Raw genomic sequence first — 25,743 nt, 5'->3', positions numbered from 1 at the left:
GTGCATGACAGTCCAAGTTGCAGAAAAACAAACATACACAAAAAGAGCACAATAACACTCTTGAAAGGTGCTCATCAATTAGGATGACTTGGAATGCAATAACGTGATATGTCTTAATTGACCGTTAGCTTAAATCGATGCCAATGCATCGATTTAAGCTAACGGTCAATTAAGACACATGTCGCTTTATTGCACTCCAAGGCATCCTAATTTATGAGCACCGTTACCAGTCACAGAACATTTCAAAGACTAGAGGTGCAGGAAACCGAAAATTCAGGGCATTGGTTCCTCGCGATACAGAGATACTGGAAATGCTCTTGACATCTGAAACCCTGTATGCGTGGGTAGTGGTCTTGTCTTGCAGCACATGTTAAATATGCATGTGACTAGTTTGTTCTGCACTTTTGACATAGGTCAGTCTGTACTTACAACTTAGCACATTTGATTCTGCCTTTACGTAAGGTTGCTGCATGTGCTCACACTTAGTGACTCCGGGAACCAAAGACCTGTTTGCTACCTCGTCAGATGTTAAACTAGCAGATTGTTCGGAAAAGACGGTAAGTTTGTAAGATACCACAGAGGCCGGTGAACGAAAGCAAGGTACTTTGTCACATAAGTACGGATGACTCTTTCGTCATCTTAAAAGAGCAAATATTATTGGTATTCTGGCAGTCAACAGACACTGGCCTATTCTCCACATAGATATAAAGAGGATCTGAAATAACTGTAAACCTTTGGTTGAGCAGCATATTTACTTTCCCCGTCATGGGAGATAACACGTCATTATTGTTGACATGCACGTACTCTCTAGGTAAAGGTATATCGGGGAGAGAGAGAGTGCGTTTCCATCACTTTGAGGAAGATTAGAACAAGCGTGAGTTTTCGTTGGCATGCCACCAGATGTGTCTGTCATGCACTGCTCATTTTCAGTAACTGGATATGTTTTATGTATCGCACGAATCTCAGAAATATGCTGTTCAAAGACGACGCCTATATGATTCATCACCTCAAGAGTTCTATCAGCGTAGTGTGCTACAAGAACTGCTATCTAATCTTCTAGGATGCGACGCTCTTCGGACCAACGAGCTTGCTCCAATCCAACCGTCAGTCTGTAACGCGTAAACAGAAATTGTGGGAGAATCCTGGTGGTAGCGCAGAAAGGTTTAATCAGAATGGCACCTACCCCTGTGAAATAGCGTAGGTCCAGCCTAGCCCAAATACGTGGTCAAGACCTTGCGATAGCCAATCAATAGCCAACCAATAGCTCATCGATAATCGATAAATAATCAATAAATTCCGAAAAAAGCTGGGGATGACTTGGTAGGGCTTAGCCTGGCCGAAACACGGAGTCAATACCCTGCGATAGCTGATAAATAGCCAATCAATGGCTAATAGATAATGGATCAAAAATTAATAAATTCAGGGAAATGCTAGGGATGACTTGGTAGTGATTCATCAGTATCAGCCTATATTTTATGTCCACTGCGTGACGAAGGTCTCTCCCTGTGATCTCTAATTACTCCTGTCCTGCGCCAGTTGATTCTAACTTGCGCCTGCAAATTTCCTTATTTCTTCACCCCACCTAGTTTTCTTCCGTCCTCGACTGCGCTTCGCTTCTCTCCTTTCCATTCTGTAACTCTAACGGTCCACCAGTTATCCATCCTACGCATAACATGGCCTGCCCAGCGCAATTTCTCCCGCTTAATGTTAACTAGAATATCGTCTATCCCCGTCTGCTATCTGATCCACACCGCTCCCTTCCTGTCTCTTAACGTTAGGCCAAGCATTTTTCGTTCCATCCCTCTTTGTGCGGTCCTTAAGTTGTTGTCGAGCTTCTTTGTTAACCTTCAAGTTTCTGCCCCATATGTTAGCAGCGGTAGAATGCAATGATTGTACGCTTTCGTTTTCAACGACATTGGTAAGCTCCCAGTCAGGATTTGGCAATGTCTGCCGTATGCACTCGAACCCAATTTTATTCTTCTGTAAATTTGTGTCTAATGATCTGGGTCCCCTGTGAATAATTGATCTTGATAAACGTACTCCTTTACAGACTCTAGAAGCTGACTAGCGATCCTGAATTCTTGTTCCCTTGCCAGGCTATTTAACATTATCTTTGTCATCTACGTATAAATTTTTAACCCCGCTCTTACACTTTCTCGGTTAAGGTCCTGGATCATTTGCTGTAATTCGTCCCCAGTATTGCTGAATATGACAATATTATCTGCAAACAGAAGGTTGCTGATGTATTCGCCGCTGATCCTCACTCCTAAGCCTTCCCAGTCTAAGAGCTTGAATACTTCTTCTAAGCATGCAGTGAATAGCATTAGAGAGAATGTGTCTCCTTGCCTGACCCCTTTCTTGATAGCTAACTTTCTACTTCTTTTGTGGAAAAGCAAGGTTGCTGTGGAATCCTTGGAGATATTGGCCAAGATATTCACGTATGCCTCCTGAACTCTTTGATTACGCAATGTATCTATGACTGCTGGTATCTCTACTGAATCGAATGATTTTTCATAATCTATGAGAGCCATGTAGCGAGGTTGATTGTACTCCGTAGATTTCTTTATTACCGGGTTGATGACATGGACATGATCCATCGCAGAATATTCTTCCTGAAGCCAGCATGTTGATTTGGTTGGCTGAACTGAAGTGTTGCCCTGATTCTATTGGAAATTATATTTTTGAATATATATACAGTACTGAAAGCAAGCTAATAGATCTTTTAATCATCAATTCTTTAACGTCTGCCTTCTCATGAATGAGTAGAATGAACGCGTTCTTCCAGCTTTCTGGTACCCTTGAAGTCGCTGTGAATAAAGAGCTGCAAGCTTTTCAAGCATGATATATCCTCCATTTTTGATTAAATCGGCTGTTCCATCTTCTCTAGCAGCTATTCTCATGGTCATGTCTTTCAAGGCCGTATAACTTCATCGGTAGTAATCGAAGGAGCCTCGGTAATTACTAATTCGAACGAAAGTAGCTTGGCTGCTTTGGGAACAGTACAGGTCAGTATAGAATTTTTCCGCTTCTTTTACTATGTCATCTCTGATCTCTGTCATCTCTGATGTCTGATGATATTACCCTGCTTATCCTTCAGTGCATACCTTTTGGCCTGTCCTATGCTAAGTTTTCTTCGCACTGATTTGATGATGCGTCCTTATTTTACTGCTTCCTCATTTTTTTCTACGCTATATATTCGGGAATCCCTTACTTCCTCCTTGTTGATCAGTTTCCAAAGTTTAGCCAATTCTGTCCGAACTCTCGAGTTAGACGTTTTCATGTTTACCGTTTCTTTTTAGGTCCTTTGTTACTTGGGATAGCTTACCTGCTGGTTGCCTTGATGCCTTACCTCCCACTTCAATTGCTTCTTCTGAGATCAGCGTAGTTACGGTTTCATTCATTACATCTATGTTGTCTTCATCTTGTAGTTCTAAAGCTGCATATTTGTTTGCGAGCACCATCCTGAATTGGTATGCTTTTCCCCTTACTGCGTCTAGGTTGGAATGTTTCTTCTTGACTAATTTTATTCTTTCTCTCTTAAAATTGAGATATATCCTAGACCTCAATAACCTATCGTCACTGCACTTTACCCTACCTAACACTTCTACATCCTGCACTGTGCTCCGATCGGCAGTGAGTATGAAATCTATTTCATTCCTTGTTTCTCAATTGGGGCTTTTCGAGGTCCACTTCCTGTTGCTGCTCTTCCATTTATTATTCGGAGCCTATTCCTTGCCGCGAATTCTACAGACGTCTCTCCTCTAGCTTTGTTTTCCTAGAATCGATGCCGTAGTTGCCAATTGCTTGCTCACCAGCCTCTTTCTGCCCACTTTTGCATTTAAGTCACCCGTAACTACAGTATATTGAGTTTGCACCTTTCTCATTGCTAATTCAACATCTCTATAAAACTCTTCCATTTATTTATCATCGTGACTGGAGGTTGGGGCATAGGCTTGTACTACATTCATTCTATACTTTCTATTCAGTATTATTACAACCACTGCTACCGTCTCATTAACGCTGAAGAAAGAATCTGGAAGACCTCTGTAGTAGAGGACATGGTCGTTAGTCAGCACTTCATAAACCAGTTCTTCTAACCTCACTAAAGCCAATAATATCCCAGGCAATACCTGATAATTCTTCAAATAGCCCTGCGAAACTAGCTTCACTAGATAGGGTGCGCGTGTAGAACGTTGCCTGGTTCAGTTTCCAGGTTCAGTTGGTAGGGCTTAGCCTAGCCCAAATGCGTGGCCAATACCTTGCGATAGCCAATCGATAGCCAATCGATAGCTAATCGATAATCAATCAATAATCAATAAATTTCGGACAAGCATAATCAGTAAGGCCATGACCAGCTAATTGCCGATCAGCTCCGCTGTTTCATTTGCCTTGCGTCACTTTTTTCAGCTAGATACTGCTTTTTCTGACGAGAGCGTTCGGATTCCATTACAGCACAACGTTCTGCGCTCTCTATAGCCCATTGTTGCTCCACCCAAGCTCCCAACTCCGCTTTCTGTGCGATGTGTGCGAACAAGGCATGTGTCTTATTCGCACAAGGCATTTATGAAACAATGTGCATACGACCCCACACGAATGATATCGCAGGGACTAGATTGATATAAAATTGATGGGTTTCCGAACCTCAAAGGTCACTGCTTTGTCTTTCAACACGGTAATTGACCCCACGCGTATCTCAACCCCACGGTAATTATCTTATGAAATGTTGAGCTGCAACTTTTTATTCAGACAAAGAGTGTGTAATGTATTTTTGCCAGTACCATTGTATTTATTACCAGTGCATTTCATTAAAAATCATAAAGTCCCTATTATGTTCCACATTCATTGGTGATACACTAATTAATATTGGTGAACAGACATATTGGCCAGACATATTTCCGACACTTAGAAGACGATAATGCCGTCCGCAAGCGTCCACATGAAACCACTCTGACAACAAATGCTATTATGTAGGTTCACTACTTCGCATTTTCATATCAATCAATATATTATCAAAAAAGGATCGAAAAGACGCACAAGTTGAATTTATGAACTATGGACACATTATTTCTTGAGTTCGTTTTTATCTAGGCGCTAGCGCGAACAAAATGCATTGTTTGAACAGCAAGTGCTAATAACTGATCTATAGGTATTTTACGAAGCATATGCAGTTAAATTTTAGGAAAATATTTATGTGTAAAAACATCGGTTTGCAGAGGTTTCCCCGAGGAAGATGAACACGTTTAAGTTTCGGCACCTATTTCGTATATCTAAGTAATAAACTATCCTATTCTTAAACGGTCCAATGTAGTAACCGTAGCACGTGAACACGTGAACCTGAAAAGTTCGGAGACGTCTATATGCTTTGGTCTCACGTGACCATTTTGTGCGCCATGACGTCATGACATACATTACGAGGAAACAATTAAAGTAGCTTACAGGGAGGGTATTACAGATAATTATTTACGGTGCTCCGATACTGTATATTTTTCAAATAGGTATAGAGCTCGCACTTTTATTTTGTCCTATAAAATGAAAATTTTCTAGTGGCCTATCACTTCTTTACAGAGAATGATTCTCGGCGTCATATAAAGACGTTTTTTGTTAGGTGTGTCGCAGGTTCTTGTCACATAAGTTTTCGGGTCTTTCAGTAAGAAAATTCAGCTCTGACTCCGCGCTTTCAAGCACAGTCGAACAAAATATAGCCGCTACAGTCGACACGAGCAATGGCGATTATAACTTGGTCAATTTTGATGCGGCACTGAAGTATGTAATGTTGCTGTCATTTCAGACCTGCCTCAAAAAATATTTTAGGCGAACACCAATACCGAAAGACCGGAGCCAATGACTCAATAGTGCTAGCGCATGTAAGCTTGCAGTTTGCAGCAATTGTTTTGTTGTTTTTGGACCTAGAAAAATCGAAGAGGACCTCCATCAAAAACACTATACCACAATATAGAATGCCCATCTTGCGGTTTAATTATTCGTTTCACGAATATTTCTTTCCTCTATCATTCGAGTAATAAAACAGATGCAGGAAAATTCCGAAGGTGTGTGCAATTTGTCATTGCTTTCATACTTACACATTATTTCGCACAGTTGCCCTCAATTAATTATAGCCACGCATGCTTCCCATTTATATTCAGTAACTGCTTATTTGCTTCTAGAACCAACAAATGTGCAATAAAATTCCGACGAAATACACATTACGATAAATGTCTGCGTTTCGGTGATAATCCCAGTGCGAAGCCTCAACATTGCATCATTTCTAATGTTAAATTACAGTAAGCACCGGTTACCTTCCATCATCTATAGCCACCAAACTACAGTAATCACCAGTTCCTCTTTATCACTTATAGTCATGTATGCTTCTAATTTATATTCAGTAACTGCGTGTTTTCTTGGAGAACCAACAATTCAGCAATAATATTCCGAGGAAACACACATCATGATAAATGTCAGCGTTTTTCGATTATCACAATACAGAACTTCCAACATTGCCTCCTTTATAATCTTAAATGACAATAAACACCAATTGCCTTCATTTACTCATAGCCATACAAGCTTCCCATTTCTATTCAGCAGCTGCTAGTTTGCTTCTAGAACCATCAATTGGACAAGAAAAGTCTGACGTAAAATACATCACGATAAATGTCAGCATTTTTATGATTCACACAATGGAGAACTCCGAACATTCCATTTTTTTCTAACCTGAAATTACAGTAAATGCCAGTTGCCCTCAATTACTTATAACCAAGGATGCTTCCCATTTAATATCACTAACTGCTTGTTTATTTGTTGAACCATCAAATGGGCAATACATTCTGACGAAATAAGTCTCACGATAAATGTCAGCATATTACCATTATCACAATGCAGAACTCCCAACTCTATATTCTTTGTAATCATAAACTAAAGGAAACACCAGTTGCCATCTATTATAGCCACGTATGCTTCCCAGTTATATTCAGTAACTGCTTGTTTGCTTGTAGAACCAACAATTGTGCAACAAAATCTGGAAAATACGCATCAGAATAAATGCCTGCATTTTTGTGATTATCACAGGCAGAGCTCTCGACATTGTATTCTTTTTAAACTCAAATACAGTACACACCCGTGGCCCTCAATTACTTATAACCACACATGCTTCTCATTTATATCAGTACCAGCTCGTTTGCTTGTACAACCAACAATTGTACAATAAAATTTCGAGGAAATACACATCAGGATAGATGTCAGCGTTTTTGTGATTATCACACTCAGAACTCCCGGCATTGTATTCTTTTTAAACTCATATACAGTACACACCCGTTGCCGTCAATTACTTATAACCACACATGCTTCTCATTTATATCAGTACCAGCTCGTTTACTTGTAGAACCAACAATTGTACAATAAAATTCCGAGGAAATACACATCGCGATAGATGTCAGCGTTTTTGTGATTATCACAGGCAGAACTCCCGGCATTGTATTCTTTTTAAACTCAAATACAGTACACACCCGTTGCCCTCAATTACTTATAACCACACATTCTTCTCATTTAATCAGTAACTGCTCGTTTACTTGTAGAACCAACAATTGTACAATAAAATTGCGAGGAAATACACATCGCGATAGATGTCAGCGTTTTTGTGATTATCACAGGCAGAACTCCCGGCATTGTATTCTTTTTAAACTCAAATACAGTACACACCCGTTGCCCTCAATTACTTATAACCACACATGCTTCTCATTTAATCAGTAACTGATCGTTTACTTGTAGAACCAACAATTGTACAATAAATTCCGAGGAAATACACATCGCGATAGATGTCAGCGTTTTTGTGATTATCACAGGCAGAACTCCCGGCATTGTATTCTTTTTAAACTCAAATACAGTACACACCCGTTGCCCTCAATTACTTATAACCACACATTCTTCTCATTTAAATCAGTAACTGCTCGTTTACTTGTAGAACCAACAATTGTACAATAAATTCCGAGGAAATACACATCGCGATAGATGTCAGCGTTTTTGTGATTATCACAGGCAGAACTCCCGGCATTGTATTCTTTTTAAACTCAAATACAGTACACACCCGTTGCCCTCAATTACTTATAACCACACATTCTTCTCATTTATATCAGTAACTGCTCGTTTACTTGTAGAACCAACAATTGTACAATAAATTCCGAGGAAATACACATCACGATAGATGTCAGCGTTTTTGTGATTATCACAGGCAGAACTCCCGGCATTGTATTCTTTTTAAACTCAAATACAGTACACACCCGTTGCCCTCAATTACTTATAACCACACATTCTTCTCATTTATATCAGTAACTGCTCGTTTACTTGTAGAACCAACAATTGTACAATAAAATTCCGAGGAAATACACATCACGATAGATGTCAGCGTTTTTGTGATTATCACAGGCAGAACTCCCGGCATTGTATTCTTTTTAAACTCAAATACAGTACACACCCGTTGCCCTCAATTACTTATAACCACACATTCTTCTCATTTAAATCAGTAACTGCTCGTTTACTTGTAGAACCAACAATTGTACAATAAATTCCGAGGAAATACACATCACGATAGATGTCAGCGTTTTTGTGATTATCACAGGCAGAACTCCCGGCATTGTATTCTTTTTAAACTCAAATACAGTACACACCCGTTGCCCTCAATTACTTATAACCACACATTCTTCTCATTTAAATCAGTAACTGCTCGTTTACTTGTAGAACCAACAATTGTACAACAAATTCCGAGGAAATACACATCACGATAGATGTCAGCGTTTTTGTGATTATCACAGGCAGAACTCCCGGCATTGTATTCTTTTTAAACTCAAATTCAGTACACACCGGTTGCCCTCAATTACTTATAACCACACATTCTTCTCATTTATATCAGTAACTGCTCGTTTACTTGTAGAACCAACAATTGTGCAATAAAATTCCGAGGAAATACACATCACGATAGATGTCAGCGTTTTTGTGATTATCACAGGCAGAACTCCTAGCATTGTATTCTATTAAACTCAAATACAGTACACACCCGTTGCCCTTAATTACTTATAACCACACATTCTTCTCATTTATATCAGTAACTGCTCGTTTACTTGTAGAACCAACAATTGTACAATAAATTCCGAGGAAATACACATCGCGATAGATGTCAGCGTTTTTGTGATTACCACAGGCAGAACTCCCGGCATTGTATTCTTTTTAAACTCAAATACAGTACACACCCGTTGCCCTCAATTACTTATAACCACACATGCTTCTCATTAAATCAGTAACTGCTCGTTTACTTGTAGAACCAACAATTGTACAATAAAGTTCCGAGGAAATACACATCGCGATAGATGTCAGCGTTTTTGTGATTATCACAGGCAGAACTCCCGGCATTGTATTCTTTTTAAACTCAAATACAGTACACACCCGTTGCCCTCAATTACTTATAACCACACATTCTTCTCATTTATATCAGTAACTGCTCGTTTACTTGTAGAACCAACAATTGTACAATAAAATTCCGAGGAAATACACATCACGATAGATGTCAGCGTTTTTGTGATTATCACAGGCAGAACTCCCGGCATTGTATTCTTTTTAAACTCAAATACAGTACACACCCGTTGCCCTCAATTACTTATAACCACACATTCTTCTCATTTAAATCAGTAACTGCTCGTTTACTTGTAGAACCAACAATTGTACAATAAGATTCCGAGGAAATACACATCACGATAGATGTCAGCGTTTTTGTGATTATCACAGGCAGAACTCCCGGCATTGTATTCTTTTTAAACTCAAATACAGTACACACCCGTTGCCCTCAATTACTTATAACCACACATTCTTCTCATTTAAATCAGTAACTGCTCGTTTACTTGTAGAACCAACAATTGTACAATAAAATTTCGAGGAAATACACATCGCGATAGATGTCAGCGTTTTTGTGATTATCACAGGCAGAACTCCCGGCATTGTATTCTTTTTAAACTCAAATACAGTACACACCCGTTGCCCTCAATTACTTATAACCACACATTCTTCTCATTTATATCAGTAACTGCTCGTTTACTTGTAGAACCAACAATTGTACAATAAATTCCGAGGAAATACACATCGCGATAGATGTCAGCGTTTTTGTGATTATCACAGGCAGAACTCCCGGCATTGTATTCTTTTTAAACTCAAATACAGTACACACCCGTTGCCCTCAATTACTTATAACCACACATTCTTCTCATTTATATCAGTAACTGCTCGTTTACTTGTAGAACCAACAATTGTACAATGAAATTCCGAGGAAATACACATCACGATAGATGTCAGCGTTTTTGTGATTATCACAGGCAGAACTCCCGGCATTGTATTCTTTTTAAACTCAAATACAGTACACACCCGTTGCCCTCAATTACTTATAACCACACATTCTTCTCATTTATATCAGTAACTGCTCGTTTACTTGTAGAACCAACAATTGTACAATAAAATTCCGAGGAAATACACATCACGATAGATGTCAGCGTTTTTGTGATTATCACAGGCAGAACTCCCGGCATTGTATTCTTTTTAAACTCAAATACAGTACACACCCGTTGCCCTCAATTACTTATAACCACACATTCTTCTCATTTAATCAGTAACTGCTCGTTTACTTGTAGAACCAACAATTGTACAATAAATTCCGAGGAAATACACATCGCGATAGATGTCAGCGTTTTTGTGATTATCACAGGCAGAACTCCCGGCATTGTATTCTTTTTAAACTCAAATACAGTACACACCCGTTGCCCTCAATTACTTATAACCACACATTCTTCTCATTTATATCAGTAACTGCTCGTTTACTTGTAGAACCAACAATTGTACAATAAATTCCGAGGAAATACACATCGCGATAGATGTCAGCGTTTTTGTGATTATCACAGGCAGAACTCCCGGCATTGTATTCTTTTTAAACTCAAATACAGTACACACCCGTTGCCCTCAATTACTTATAACCACACATTCTTCTCATTTAATCAGTAACTGCTCGTTTACTTGTAGAACCAACAATTGTACAATAAATTCCGAGGAAATACACATCACGATAGATGTCAGCGTTTTTGTGATTATCACAGGCAGAACTCCCGGCATTGTATTCTTTTTAAACTCAAATACAGTACACACCCGTTGCCCTCAATTACTTATAACCACACATTCTTCTCATTTATATCAGTAACTGCTCGTTTACTTGTAGAACCAACAATTGTACAATAAATTCCGAGGAAATACACATCACGATAGATGTCAGCGTTTTTGTGATTATCACAGGCAGAACTCCCGGCATTGTATTCTTTTTAAACTCAAATACAGTACACACCCGTTGCCCTCAATTACTTATAACCACACATTCTTCTCATTTAAATCAGTAACTGCTCGTTTACTTGTAGAACCAACAATTGTACAATAAATTCCGAGGAAATACACATCGCGATAGATGTCAGCGTTTTTGTGATTATCACAGGCAGAACTCCCGGCATTGTATTCTTTTTAAACTCAAATACAGTACACACCCGTTGCCCTCAATTACTTATAACCACACATTCTTCTCATTTAAATCAGTAACTGCTCGTTTACTTGTAGAACCAACAATTGTACAATAAATTCCGAGGAAATACACATCACGATAGATGTCATCGTTTTTGTGATTATCACAGGCAGAACTCCCGGCATTGTATTCTTTTTAAACTCAAATACAGTACACACCCGTTGCCCTCAATTACTTATAACCACACATTCTTCTCATTTAATCAGTAACTGCTCGTTTACTTGTAGAACCAACAATTGTACAATAAATTCCGAGGAAATACACATCACGATAGATGTCAGCGTTTTTTGTGATTATCACAGGCAGAACTCCCGGCATTGTATTCTTTTTAAACTCAAATACAGTACACACCCGTTGCCCTCAATTACTTATAACCACACATTCTTCTCATTTAATCAGTAACTGCTCGTTTACTTGTAGAACCAACAATTGTACAATAAAATTCCGAGGAAATACACATCACGATAGATGTCAGCGTTTTTGTGATTATCACAGGCAGAACTCCCGGCATTGTATTCTTTTTAAACTCAAATACAGTACACACCCGTTGCCCTCAATTACTTATAACCACACATTCTTCTCATTTATATCAGTAACTGCTCGTTTACTTGTAGAACCAACAATTGTACAATAAATTCCGAGGAAATACACATCACGATAGATGTCAGCGTTTTTGTGATTATCACAGGCAGAACTCCCGGCATTGTATTCTTTTTAAACTCAAATACAGTACACACCCGTTGCCCTCAATTACTTATAACCACACATTCTTCTCATTTATATCAGTAACTGCTCGTTTACTTGTAGAACCAACAATTGTACAATAAATTCCGAGGAAATACACATCACGATAGATGTCATCGTTTTTTGTGATTATCACAGGCAGAACTCCCGGCATTGTATTCTTTTTAAACTCAAATACAGTACACACCCGTTGCCCTCAATTACTTATAACCACACATTCTTCTCATTTAATCAGTAACTGCTCGTTTACTTGTAGAACCAACAATTGTACAATAAATTCCGAGGAAATACACATCGCGATAGATGTCAGCGTTTTTGTGATTATCACAGGCAGAACTCCCGGCATTGTATTCTTTTTAAACTCAAATACAGTACACACCCGTTGCCCTCAATTACTTATAACCACACATTCTTCTCATTTATATCAGTAACTGCTCGTTTACTTGTAGAACCAACAATTGTACAATAAATTCCGAGGAAATACACATCACGATAGATGTCAGCGTTTTTGTGATTATCACAGGCAGAACTCCCGGCATTGTATTCTTTTTAAACTCAAATACAGTACACACCCGTTGCCCTCAATTACTTATAACCACACATTCTTCTCATTTAATCAGTAACTGCTCGTTTACTTGTAGAACCAACAATTGTACAATAAATTCCGAGGAAATACACATCACGATAGATGTCAGCGTTTTTGTGATTATCACAGGCAGAACTCCCGGCATTGTATTCTTTTTAAACTCAAATACAGTACACACCCGTTGCCCTCAATTACTTATAACCACACATTCTTCTCATTTATATCAGTAACTGCTCGTTTACTTGTAGAACCAACAATTGTACAATAAATTCCGAGGAAATACACATCACGATAGATGTCAGCGTTTTTGTGATTATCACAGGCAGAACTCCCGGCATTGTATTCTTTTTAAACTCAAATACAGTACACACCCGTTGCCCTCAATTACTTATAACCACACATTCTTCTCATTTATATCAGTAACTGCTCGTTTACTTGTAGAACCAACAATTGTACAATAAAATTCCGAGGAAATACACATCGCGATAGATGTCAGCGTTTTTGTGATTATCACAGGCAGAACTCCCGGCATTGTATTCTTTTTAAACTCAAATACAGTACACACCCGTTGCCCTCAATTACTTATAACCACACATTCTTCTCATTTATATCAGTAACTGCTCGTTTACTTGTAGAACCAACAATTGTACAATAAATTCCGAGGAAATACACATCACGATAGATGTCAGCGTTTTTGTGATTATCACAGGCAGAACTCCCGGCATTGTATTCTTTTTAAACTCAAATACAGTACACACCCGTTGCCCTCAATTACTTATAACCACACATTCTTCTCATTTAAATCAGTAACTGCTCGTTTACTTGTAGAACCAACAATTGTACAATAAATTCCGAGGAAATACACATCACGATAGATGTCAGCGTTTTTTGTGATTATCACAGGCAGAACTCCCGGCATTGTATTCTTTTTAAACTCAAATACAGTACACACCCGTTGCCCTCAATTACTTATAACCACACATTCTTCTCATTTATATCAGTAACTGCTCGTTTACTTGTAGAACCAACAATTGTACAATAAATTCCGAGGAAATACACATCACGATAGATGTCAGCGTTTTTGTGATTATCACAGGCAGAACTCCCGGCATTGTATTCTTTTTAAACTCAAATACAGTACACACCCGTTGCCCTCAATTACTTATAACCACACATTCTTCTCATTTATATCAGTAACTGCTCGTTTACTTGTAGAACCAACAATTGTACAATAAATTCCGAGGAAACACACATCGCGATAGATGTCAGCGTTTTTGTGATTATCACAGGCAGAACTCCCGGCATTGTATTCTTTTTAAACTCAAATACAGTACACACCCGTTGCCCTCAATTACTTATAACCACACATTCTTCTCATTTATATCAGTAACTGCTCGTTTACTTGTAGAACCAACAATTGTACAATAAAATTCCGAGGAAATACACATCACGATAGATGTCAGCGTTTTTGTGATTATCACAGGCAGAACTCCCGGCATTGTATTCTTTTTAAACTCAAATACAGTACACACCCGTTGCCCTCAATTACTTATAACCACACATTCTTCTCATTTAATCAGTAACTGCTCGTTTACTTGTAGAACCAACAATTGTACAATAAATTCCGAGGAAATACACATCGCGATAGATGTCAGCGTTTTTGTGATTATCACAGGCAGAACTCCCGGCATTGTATTCTTTTTAAACTCAAATACAGTACACACCCGTTGCCCTCAATTACTTATAACCACACATTCTTCTCATTTATATCAGTAACTGCTCGTTTACTTGTAGAACCAACAATTGTACAATAAATTCGAGGAAATACACATCGCGATAGATGTCAGCGTTTTTGTGATTATCACAGGCAGAACTCCCGGCATTGTATTCTTTTTAAACTCAAATACAGTACACACCCGTTGCCCTCAATTACTTATAACCACACATTCTTCTCATTTATATCAGTACCAGCTCGTTTACTTGTAGAACCAACAATTGTACAATAAATTCCGAGGAAATACACATCACGATAGATGTCAGCGTTTTTGTGATTATCACAGGCAGAACTCCCGGCATTGTATTCTTTTTAAACTCAAATACAGTACACACCCGTTGCCCTCAATTACTTATAACCACACATTCTTCTCATTTATATCAGTAACTGCTCGTTTACTTGTAGAACCAACAATTGTACAATAAAATTCGAGGAAATACACATCACGATAGATGTCAGCGTTTTTGTGATTATCACAGGCAGAACTCCCGGCATTGTATTCTTTTTAAACTCAAATACAGTACACACCCGTTGCCCTCAATTACTTATAACCACACATTCTTCTCATTTATATCAGTAACTGCTCGTTTACTTGTAGAACCAACAATTGTACAATAAATTCCGAGGAAATACACATCGCGATAGATGTCAGCGTTTTTGTGATTATCACAGGCAGAACTCCCGGCATTGTATTCTTTTTAAACTCAAATACAGTACACACCCGTTGCCCTCAATTACTTATAACCACACATTCTTCTCATTTATATCAGTAACTGCTCGTTTACTTGTAGAACCAACAATTGTACAATAAATTCCGAGGAAATACACATCACGATAGATGTCAGCGTTTTTGTGATTATCACAGGCAGAACTCCCGGCATTGTATTCTTTTTAAACTCAAATACAGTACACACCCGTTGCCCTCAATTACTTATAACCACACATTCTTCTCATTTATATCAGTAACTGCTCGTTTACTTGTAGAACCAACAATTGTACAATAAATTCCGAGGAAATACACATCACGATAGATGTCAGCGTTTTTGTGATTATCACAGGCAGAACTCCCGGCATTGTATTCTTTTTAAACTCAAATACAGTACACACCCGTTGCCCTCAATTACTTATAACCACACATTCTTCTCATTTAATATCAGTAACTGCTCGTTTACTTGTAGAACCAACAATTGTACAATAAATTCCGAGGAAATACACATCACGATAGATGTCATCGTTTTTTTTTATTATCACAGGCAGAACTCCCGGCATTGTATTCTTTTTAAACTCAAATACAGTACACACCCGTTGCCCTCAATTACTTATAACCACACATTCTTCTCATTTAATCAGTAACTGCTCGTTTACTTGTAGAACCAACAATTGTACAATAAATTCCGAGGAAATACACATCGCGATAGATGTCAGCGTTTTTGTGATTATCACAGGCAGAACTCCCGGCATTGTATTCTTTTTAAACTCAAATACAGTACACACCCGTTGCCCTCAATTACTTATAACCACACATTCTTCTCATTTAAATCAGTAACTGCTCGTTTACTTGTAGAACCAACAATTGTACAATAAATTCCGAGGAAATACACATCGCGATAGATGTCAGCGTTTTTGTGATTATCACAGGCAGAACTCCCGGCATTGTATTCTTTTTAAACTCAAATACAGTACACACCCGTTGCCCTCAATTACTTATAACCACACATTCTTCTCATTTAAATCAGTAACTGCTCGTTTACTTGTAGAACCAACAATTGTACAATAAATTCCGAGGAAATACACATCACGATAGATGTCAGCGTTTTTGTGATTATCACAGGCAGAACTCCCGGCATTGTATTCTTTTTAAACTCAAATACAGTACACACCCGTTGCCCTCAATTACTTATAACCACACATTCTTCTCATTTAATTCAGTAACTGCTCGTTTACTTGTAGAACCAACAATTGTACAATAAAATTCCGAGGAAATACACATCACGATAGATGTCAGCGTTTTTGTGATTATCACAGGCAGAACTCCCGGCATTGTATTCTTTTTAAACTCAAATACAGTACACACCCGTTGCCCTCAATTACTTATAACCACACATTCTTCTCATTTAATCAGTAACTGCTCGTTTACTTGTAGAACCAACAATTGTACAATAAAATTCCGAGGAAATACACATCGCGATAGATGTCAGCGTTTTTGTGATTATCACAGGCAGAACTCCCGGCATTGTATTCTTTTTAAACTCAAATACAGTACACACCCGTTGCCCTCAATTACTTATAACCACACATTCTTCTCATTTATAATCAGTAACTGCTCGTTTACTTGTAGAACCAACAATTGTACAATAAATTCCGAGGAAATACTCATCACGATAGATGTCAGCGTTTTTGTGATTATCACAGGCAGAACTCCCGGCATTGTATTCTTTTTAAACTCAAATACAGTACACACCCGTTGCCCTCAATTACTTATAACCACACATTCTTCTCATTTATATCAGTAACTGCTCGTTTACTTGTAGAACCAACAATTGTACAATAAATTCCGAGGAAATACACATCGCGATAGATGTCAGCGTTTTTGTGATTATCACAGGCAGAACTCCCGGCATTGTATTCTTTTTAAACTCAAATACAGTACACACCCGTTGCCCTCAATTACTTATAACCACACATTCTTCTCATTTAATCAGTAACTGCTCGTTTACTTGTAGAACCAACAATTGTACAATAAGATTCCGAGGAAATACACATCACGATAGATGTCAGCGTTTTTGTGATTATCACAGGCAGAACTCCCGGCATTGTATTCTTTTTAAACTCAAATACAGTACACACCCGTTGCCCTCAATTACTTATAACCACACATTCTTCTCATTTATATCAGTAACTGCTCGTTTACTTGTAGAACCAACAATTGTACAATAAAATTGCGAGGAAATACACATCGCGATAGATGTCAGCGTTTTTGTGATTATCACAGGCAGAACTCCCGGCATTGTATTCTTTTTAAACTCAAATACAGTACACACCCGTTGCCCTCAATTACTTATAACCACACATTCTTCTCATTTATATCAGTAACTGCTCGTTTACTTGTAGAACCAACAATTGTACAATAAGATTCCGAGGAAATACACATCACGATAGATGTCAGCGTTTTTGTGATTATCACAGGCAGAACTCCCGGCATTGTATTCTTTTTAAACTCAAATACAGTACACACCCGTTGCCCTCAATTACTTATAACCACACATTCTTCTCATTTAAATCAGTACCAGCTCGTTTACTTGTAGAACCAACAATTGTACAATAAGATTCCGAGGAAATACACATCACGAAAGATGTCAGCGTTTTTGTGATTATCACAGGCAGAACTCCCGGCATTGTATTCTTTTTAAACTCAAATACAGTACACACCCGTTGCCCTCAATTACTTATAACCACACATTCTTCTCATTTAATCAGTAACTGCTCGTTTACTTGTAGAACCAACAATTGTACAATAAAATTCCGAGGAAATACACATCACGATAGATGTCATCGTTTTTTTTTATTATCACAGGCAGAACTCCCGGCATTGTATTCTTTTTAAACTCAAATACAGTACACACCCGTTGCCCTCAATTACTTATAACCACACATTCTTTTCATTTATATCAGTAACTGCTCGTTTACTTGTCGAACCAACAATTGTACAATAAATTCCGAGGAAATACACATCACGATAGATGTCATCGTTTTTTTTGATTATCACAGGCAGAACTCCCGGCATTGTATTCTTTTTAAACTCAAATACAGTACACACCCGTTGCCCTCAATTACTTATAACCACACATTCTTCTCATTTAATCAGTAACTGCTCGTTTACTTGTCGAACCAACAATTGTACAATAAAATTCCGAGGAAATACACATCACGAAAGATGTCAGCGTTTTTGTGATTATCACAGGCAGAACTCCCGGCATTGTATTCTTTTTAAACTCAAATACAGTACACACCCGTTGCCCTCAATTACTTATAACCACACATTCTTCTCATTTAATCAGTAACTGCTCGTTTACTTGTAGAACCAACAATTGTACAATAAATTCCGAGGAAATACACATCACGATAGATGTCAGCGTTTTTGTGATTATCACAGGCAGAACTCCCGGCATTGTATTCTTTTTAAACTCAAATACAGTACACACCCGTTGCCCTCAATTACTTATAACCACACATTCTTCTCATTTATATCAGTAACTGCTCGTTTACTTGTAGAACCAACAATTGTACAATAAATTCCGAGGAAATACACATCACGATAGATGTCAGCGTTTTTGTGATTATCACAGGCAGAACTCCCGGCATTGTATTCTTTTTAAACTCAAATACAGTACACACCCGTTGCCCTCAATTACTTATAACCACACATTCTTCTCATTTATATCAGTAACTGCTCGTTTACTTGTAGAACCAACAATTGTACAATAAATTCCGAGGAAATACACATCGCGATAGATGTCAGCGTTTTTGTGATTATCACAGGCAGAACTCCCGGCATTGTATTCTTTTTAAACTCAAATACAGTACACACCCGTTGCCCTCAATTACTTATAACCACACATTCTTCTCATTTATAATCAGTAACTGCTCGTTTACTTGTAGAACCAACAATTGTACAATAAATTCCGAGGAAATACACATCGCGATAGATGTCAGCGTTTTTGTGATTATCACAGGCAGAACTCCCGGCATTGTATTCTTTTTAAACTCAAATACAGTACACACCCGTTGCCCTCAATTACTTATAACCACACATTCTTCTCATTTAATCAGTAACTGCTCGTTTACTTGTAGAACCAACAATTGTACAATAAATTCCGAGGAAATACACATCACGATAGATGTCAGCGTTTTTGTGATTATCACAGGCAGAACTCCCGGCATTGTATTCTTTTTAAACTCAAATACAGTACACACCCGTTGCCCTCAATTACTTATAACCACACATTCTTCTCATTTAATCAGTAACTGCTCGTTTACTTGTAGAACCAACAATTGTACAATAAATTCGAGGAAATACACATCGCGATAGATGTCAGCGTTTTTGTGATTATCACAGGCAGAACTCCCGGCATTGTATTCTTTTTAAACTCAAATACAGTACACACCCGTTGCCCTCAATTACTTATAACCACACATTCTTCTCATTTAATCAGTAACTGCTCGTTTACTTGTAGAACCAACAATTGTACAATAAATTCCGAGGAAATACACATCACGATAGATGTCAGCGTTTTTTGTGATTATCACAGGCAGAACTCCCGGCATTGTATTCTTTTTAAACTCAAATACAGTACACACCCGTTGCCCTCAATTACTTATAACCACACATTCTTCTCATTTAATCAGTAACTGCTTGTTTACTTGTAGAACCAACAATTGTACAATAAAATTCCGAGGAAATACACATCGCGATAGATGTCAGCGTTTTTGTGATTATCACAGGCAGAACTCCCGGCATTGTATTCTTTTTAAACTCAAATACAGTACACACCCGTTGCCCTCAATTACTTATAACCACACATTCTTCTCATTTAATCAGTAACTGCTCGTTTACTTGTAGAACCAACAATTGTACAATAAATTGCGAGGAAATACACATCGCGATAGATGTCAGCGTTTTTGTGATTATCACAGGCAGAACTCCCGGCATTGTATTCTTTTTAAACTCAAATACAGTACACACCCGTTGCCCTCAATTACTTATAACCACACATTCTTCTCATTTATATCAGTAACTGCTCGTTTACTTGTAGAACCAACAATTGTACAATAAGATTCCGAGGAAATACACATCACGATAGATGTCAGCGTTTTTGTGATTATCACAGGCAGAACTCCCGGCATTGTATTCTTTTTAAACTCAAATACAGTACACACCCGTTGCCCTCAATTACTTATAACCACACATTCTTCTCATTTAATCAGTAACTGCTCGTTTACTTGTAGAACCAACAATTGTACAATAAATTCCGAGGAAATACACATCACGATAGATGTCAGCGTTTTTGTGATTATCACAGGCAGAACTCCCGGCATTGTATTCTTTTTAAACTCAAATACAGTACACACCCGTTGCCCTCAATTACTTATAACCACACATTCTTCTCATTTATATCAGTAACTGCTCGTTTACTTGTAGAACCAACAATTGTACAATAAATTCCGAGGAAATACACATCAGCGATAGATGTCAGCGTTTTTGTGATTATCACAGGCAGAACTCCCGGCATTGTATTCTTTTTAAACTCAAATACAGTACACACCCGTTGCCCTCAATTACTTATAACCACACATTCTTCTCATTTATATCAGTAACTGCTCGTTTACTTGTAGAACCAACAATTGTACAATAAAATTCCGAGGAAATACACATCGCGATAGATGTCAGCGTTTTTGTGATTATCACAGGCAGAACTCCCGGCATTGTATTCTTTTTAAACTCAAATACAGTACACACCCGTTGCCCTCAATTACTTATAACCACACATTCTTCTCATTTAATCAGTAACTGCTCGTTTACTTGTAGAACCAACAATTGTACAATAAATTCCGAGGAAATACACATCACGATAGATGTCATCGTTTTTTTGATTATCACAGGCAGAACTCCCGGCATTGTATTCTTTTTAAACTCAAATACAGTACACACCCGTTGCCCTCAATTACTTATAACCACACATTCTTCTCATTTAATCAGTAACTGCTCGTTTACTTGTAGAACCAACAATTGTACAATAAAATTCCGAGGAAATACACATCGCGATAGATGTCAGCGTTTTTGTGATTATCACAGGCAGAACTCCCGGCATTGTATTCTTTTTAAACTCAAATACAGTACACACCCGTTGCCCTCAATTACTTATAACCACACATTCTTCTCATTTAATCAGTAACTGCTCGTTTACTTGTAGAACCAACAATTGTACAATAAAATTGCGAGGAAATACACATCGCGATAGATGTCAGCGTTTTTGTGATTATCACAGGCAGAACTCCCGGCATTGTATTCTTTTTAAACTCAAATACAGTACACACCCGTTGCCCTCAATTACTTATAACCACACATTCTTCTCATTTAATCAGTACCTGCTCGTTTACTTGTAGAACCAACAATTGTACAATAAGATTCCGAGGAAATACACATCACGATAGATGTCAGCGTTTTTGTGATTATCACAGGCAGAACTCCCGGCATTGTATTCTTTTTAAACTCAAATACAGTACACACCCGTTGCCCTCAATTACTTATAACCACACATTCTTCTCATTTAAATCAGTACCAGCTCGTTTACTTGTAGAACCAACAATTGTACAATAAGATTCCGAGGAAATACACATCACGATAGATGTCATCGTTTTTTTGATTATCACAGGCAGAACTCCCGGCATTGTATTCTTTTTAAACTCAAATACAGTACACACCCGTTGCCCTCAATTACTTATAACCACACATTCTTCTCATTTAATCAGTAACTGCTCGTTTACTTGTAGAACCAACAATTGTACAATAAATTCCGAGGAAATACACATCACGATAGATGTCAGCGTTTTTGTGATTATCACAGGCAGAACTCCCGGCATTGTATTCTTTTTAAACTCAAATACAGTACACACCCGTTGCCCTCAATTACTTATAACCACACATTCTTTTCATTTATATCAGTAACTGCTCGTTTACTTGTAGAACCAACAATTGTACAATAAATTGCGAGGAAATACACATCGCGATAGATGTCAGCGTTTTTGTGATTATCACAGGCAGAACTCCGGCATTGTATTCTTTTTAAACTCAAATACAGTACACACCCGTTGCCCTCAATTACTTATAACCACACATTCTTTTCATTTATATCAGTAACTGCTCGTTTACTTGTAGAACCAACAATTGTACAATAAAATTCCGAGGAAATACACATCACGATTGATGTCAGCGTTTTTGTGATTATCACAGGGAGAACTCCCAGCATTGTATTCTTTTTAAACTCAAATACAGTACACACCCGTTGCCCTCAATTACCTATAACCACACATTCTTCTCATTTAATCAGTAACTGCTCGTTTACTTGTAGAACCAACAATTGTACAATAAATTCCGAGGAAATACACATCACGATAGATGTCAGCGTTTTTGTGATTATCACAGGCAGAACTCCCGGCATTGTATTCTTTTTAAACTCAAATACAGTACACACCCGTTGCCCTCAATTACTTATAACCACACATTCTTCTCATTTAAATCAGTAACTGCTCGTTTACTTGTAGAACCAACAATTGTACAATAAATTCCGAGGAAATACACATCACGATAGATGTCATCGTTTTTTTTGATTATCACAGGCAGAACTCCCGGCATTGTATTCTTTTTAAACTCAAATACAGTACACACCCGTTGCCCTCAATTACTTATAACCATACATTCTTTTCATTTATATCAGTAACTGCTCGTTTACTTGTCGAACCAACAATTGTACAATAAAATTCCGAGGAAATACACATCACGATAGATGTCAGCGTTTTTTTTGATTATCACAGGCAGAACTCCCGGCATTGTATTCTTTTAAACTCAAATACAGTACACACCCGTTGCCCTCAATTACTTATAACCACACATTCTTCTCATTTATATCAGTAACTGCTCGTTTACTTGTAGAACCAACAATTGTACAATAAATTCCGAGGAAATACACATCACGATAGATGTCATCGTTTTTTTTTATTATCACAGGCAGAACTCCCGGCATTGTATTCTTTTTAAACTCAAATACAGTACACACCCGTTGCCCTCAATTACTTATAACCACACATTCTTCTCATTTAATCAGTAACTGCTCGTTTACTTGTAGAACCAACAATTGTACAATAAATTCCGAGGAAATACACATCACGATAGATGTCAGCGTTTTTTGTGATTACAGGCAGAACTCCCGGCATTGTATTCTTTTTAAACTCAAATACAGTACACACCCGTTGCCCTCAATTACTTATAACCACACATTCTTCTCATTTAATCAGTAACTGCTCGTTTACTTGTAGAACCAACAATTGTACAATAAAATTGCGAGGAAATACACATCGCGATAGATGTCAGCGTTTTTGTGATTATCACAGGCAGAACTCCCGGCATTGTATTCTTTTTAAACTCAAATACAGTACACACCCGTTGCCCTCAATTACTTATAACCACACATTCTTCTCATTTATATCAGTAACTGCTCGTTTACTTGTAGAACCAACAATTGTACAATAAGATTCCGAGGAAATACACATCACGATAGATGTCAGCGTTTTTGTGATTATCACAGGCAGAACTCCCGGCATTGTATTCTTTTTAAACTCAAATACAGTACACACCCGTTGCCCTCAATTACTTATAACCACACATTCTTCTCATTTAAATCAGTAACTGCTCGTTTACTTGTAGAACCAACAATTGTACAATAAATTCCGAGGAAATACACATCACGATAGATGTCAGCGTTTTTGTGATTATCACAGGCAGAACTCCCGGCATTGTATTCTTTTTAAACTCAAATACAGTACACACCCGTTGCCCTCAATTACTTATAACCACACATTCTTCTCATTTATATCAGTAACTGCTCGTTTACTTGTAGAACCAACAATTGTACAATAAAATTCCGAGGAAATACACATCGCGATAGATGTCAGCGTTTTTGTGATTATCACAGGCAGAACTCCCGGCATTGTATTCTTTTTAAACTCAAATACAGTACACACCCGTTGCCCTCAATTACTTATAACCACACATTCTTCTCATTTATATCAGTAACTGCTCGTTTACTTGTAGAACCAACAATTGTACAATGAAATTCCGAGGAAATACACATCACGATTGATGTCAGCGTTTTTGTGATTATCACAGGCAGAACTCCCGGCATTGTATTCTTTTTAAACTCAAATACAGTACACACCCGTTGCCCTCAATTACTTATAACCACACATTCTTCTCATTTAATCAGTAACTGCTCGTTTACTTGTAGAACCAACAATTGTACAATAAATTCCGAGGAAATACACATCGCGATAGATGTCAGCGTTTTTGTGATTATCACAGGCAGAACTCCCGGCATTGTATTCTTTTTAAACTCAAATACAGTACACACCCGTTGCCCTCAATTACTTATAACCACACATTCTTCTCATTTAATCAGTAACTGCTCGTTTACTTGTAGAACCAACAATTGTACAATAAATTCCGAGGAAATACACATCACGATAGATGTCAGCGTTTTTGTGATTATCACAGGCAGAACTCCCGGCATTGTATTCTTTTTAAACTCAAATACAGTACACACCCGTTGCCCTCAATTACTTATAACCACACATTCTTCTCATTTAAATCAGTAACTGCTCGTTTACTTGTAGAACCAACAATTGTACAATAAATTCCGAGGAAATACACATCACGATAGATGTCAGCGTTTTTGTGATTATCACAGGCAGAACTCCCGGCATTGTATTCTTTTTAAACTCAAATACAGTACACACCCGTTGCCCTCAATTACTTATAACCACACATTCTTCTCATTTATATCAGTAACTGCTCGTTTACTTGTAGAACCAACAATTGTACAATAAAATTCCGAGGAAATACACATCACGATAGATGTCAGCGTTTTTGTGATTATCACAGGCAGAACTCCCGGCATTGTATTCTTTTTAAACTCAAATACAGTACACACCCGTTGCCCTCAATTACTTATAACCACACATTCTTCTCATTTAATCAGTAACTGCTCGTTTACTTGTAGAACCAACAATTGTACAATAAATTCCGAGGAAATACACATCACGATAGATGTCAGCGTTTTTGTGATTATCACAGGCAGAACTCCCGGCATTGTATTCTTTTTAAACTCAAATACAGTACACACCCGTTGCCCTCAATTACTTATAACCACACATTCTTCTCATTTAATCAGTAACTGCTCGTTTACTTGTAGAACCAACAATTGTACAATAAAATTC

The sequence above is a fragment of the Dermacentor silvarum genome, chromosome 5 (genome assembly GCF_013339745.2).
Source record: "Dermacentor silvarum isolate Dsil-2018 chromosome 5, BIME_Dsil_1.4, whole genome shotgun sequence".
Taxonomy (NCBI): domain Eukaryota; kingdom Metazoa; phylum Arthropoda; class Arachnida; order Ixodida; family Ixodidae; genus Dermacentor; species Dermacentor silvarum.
This window is presented reverse-complemented; position numbering follows the sequence as displayed.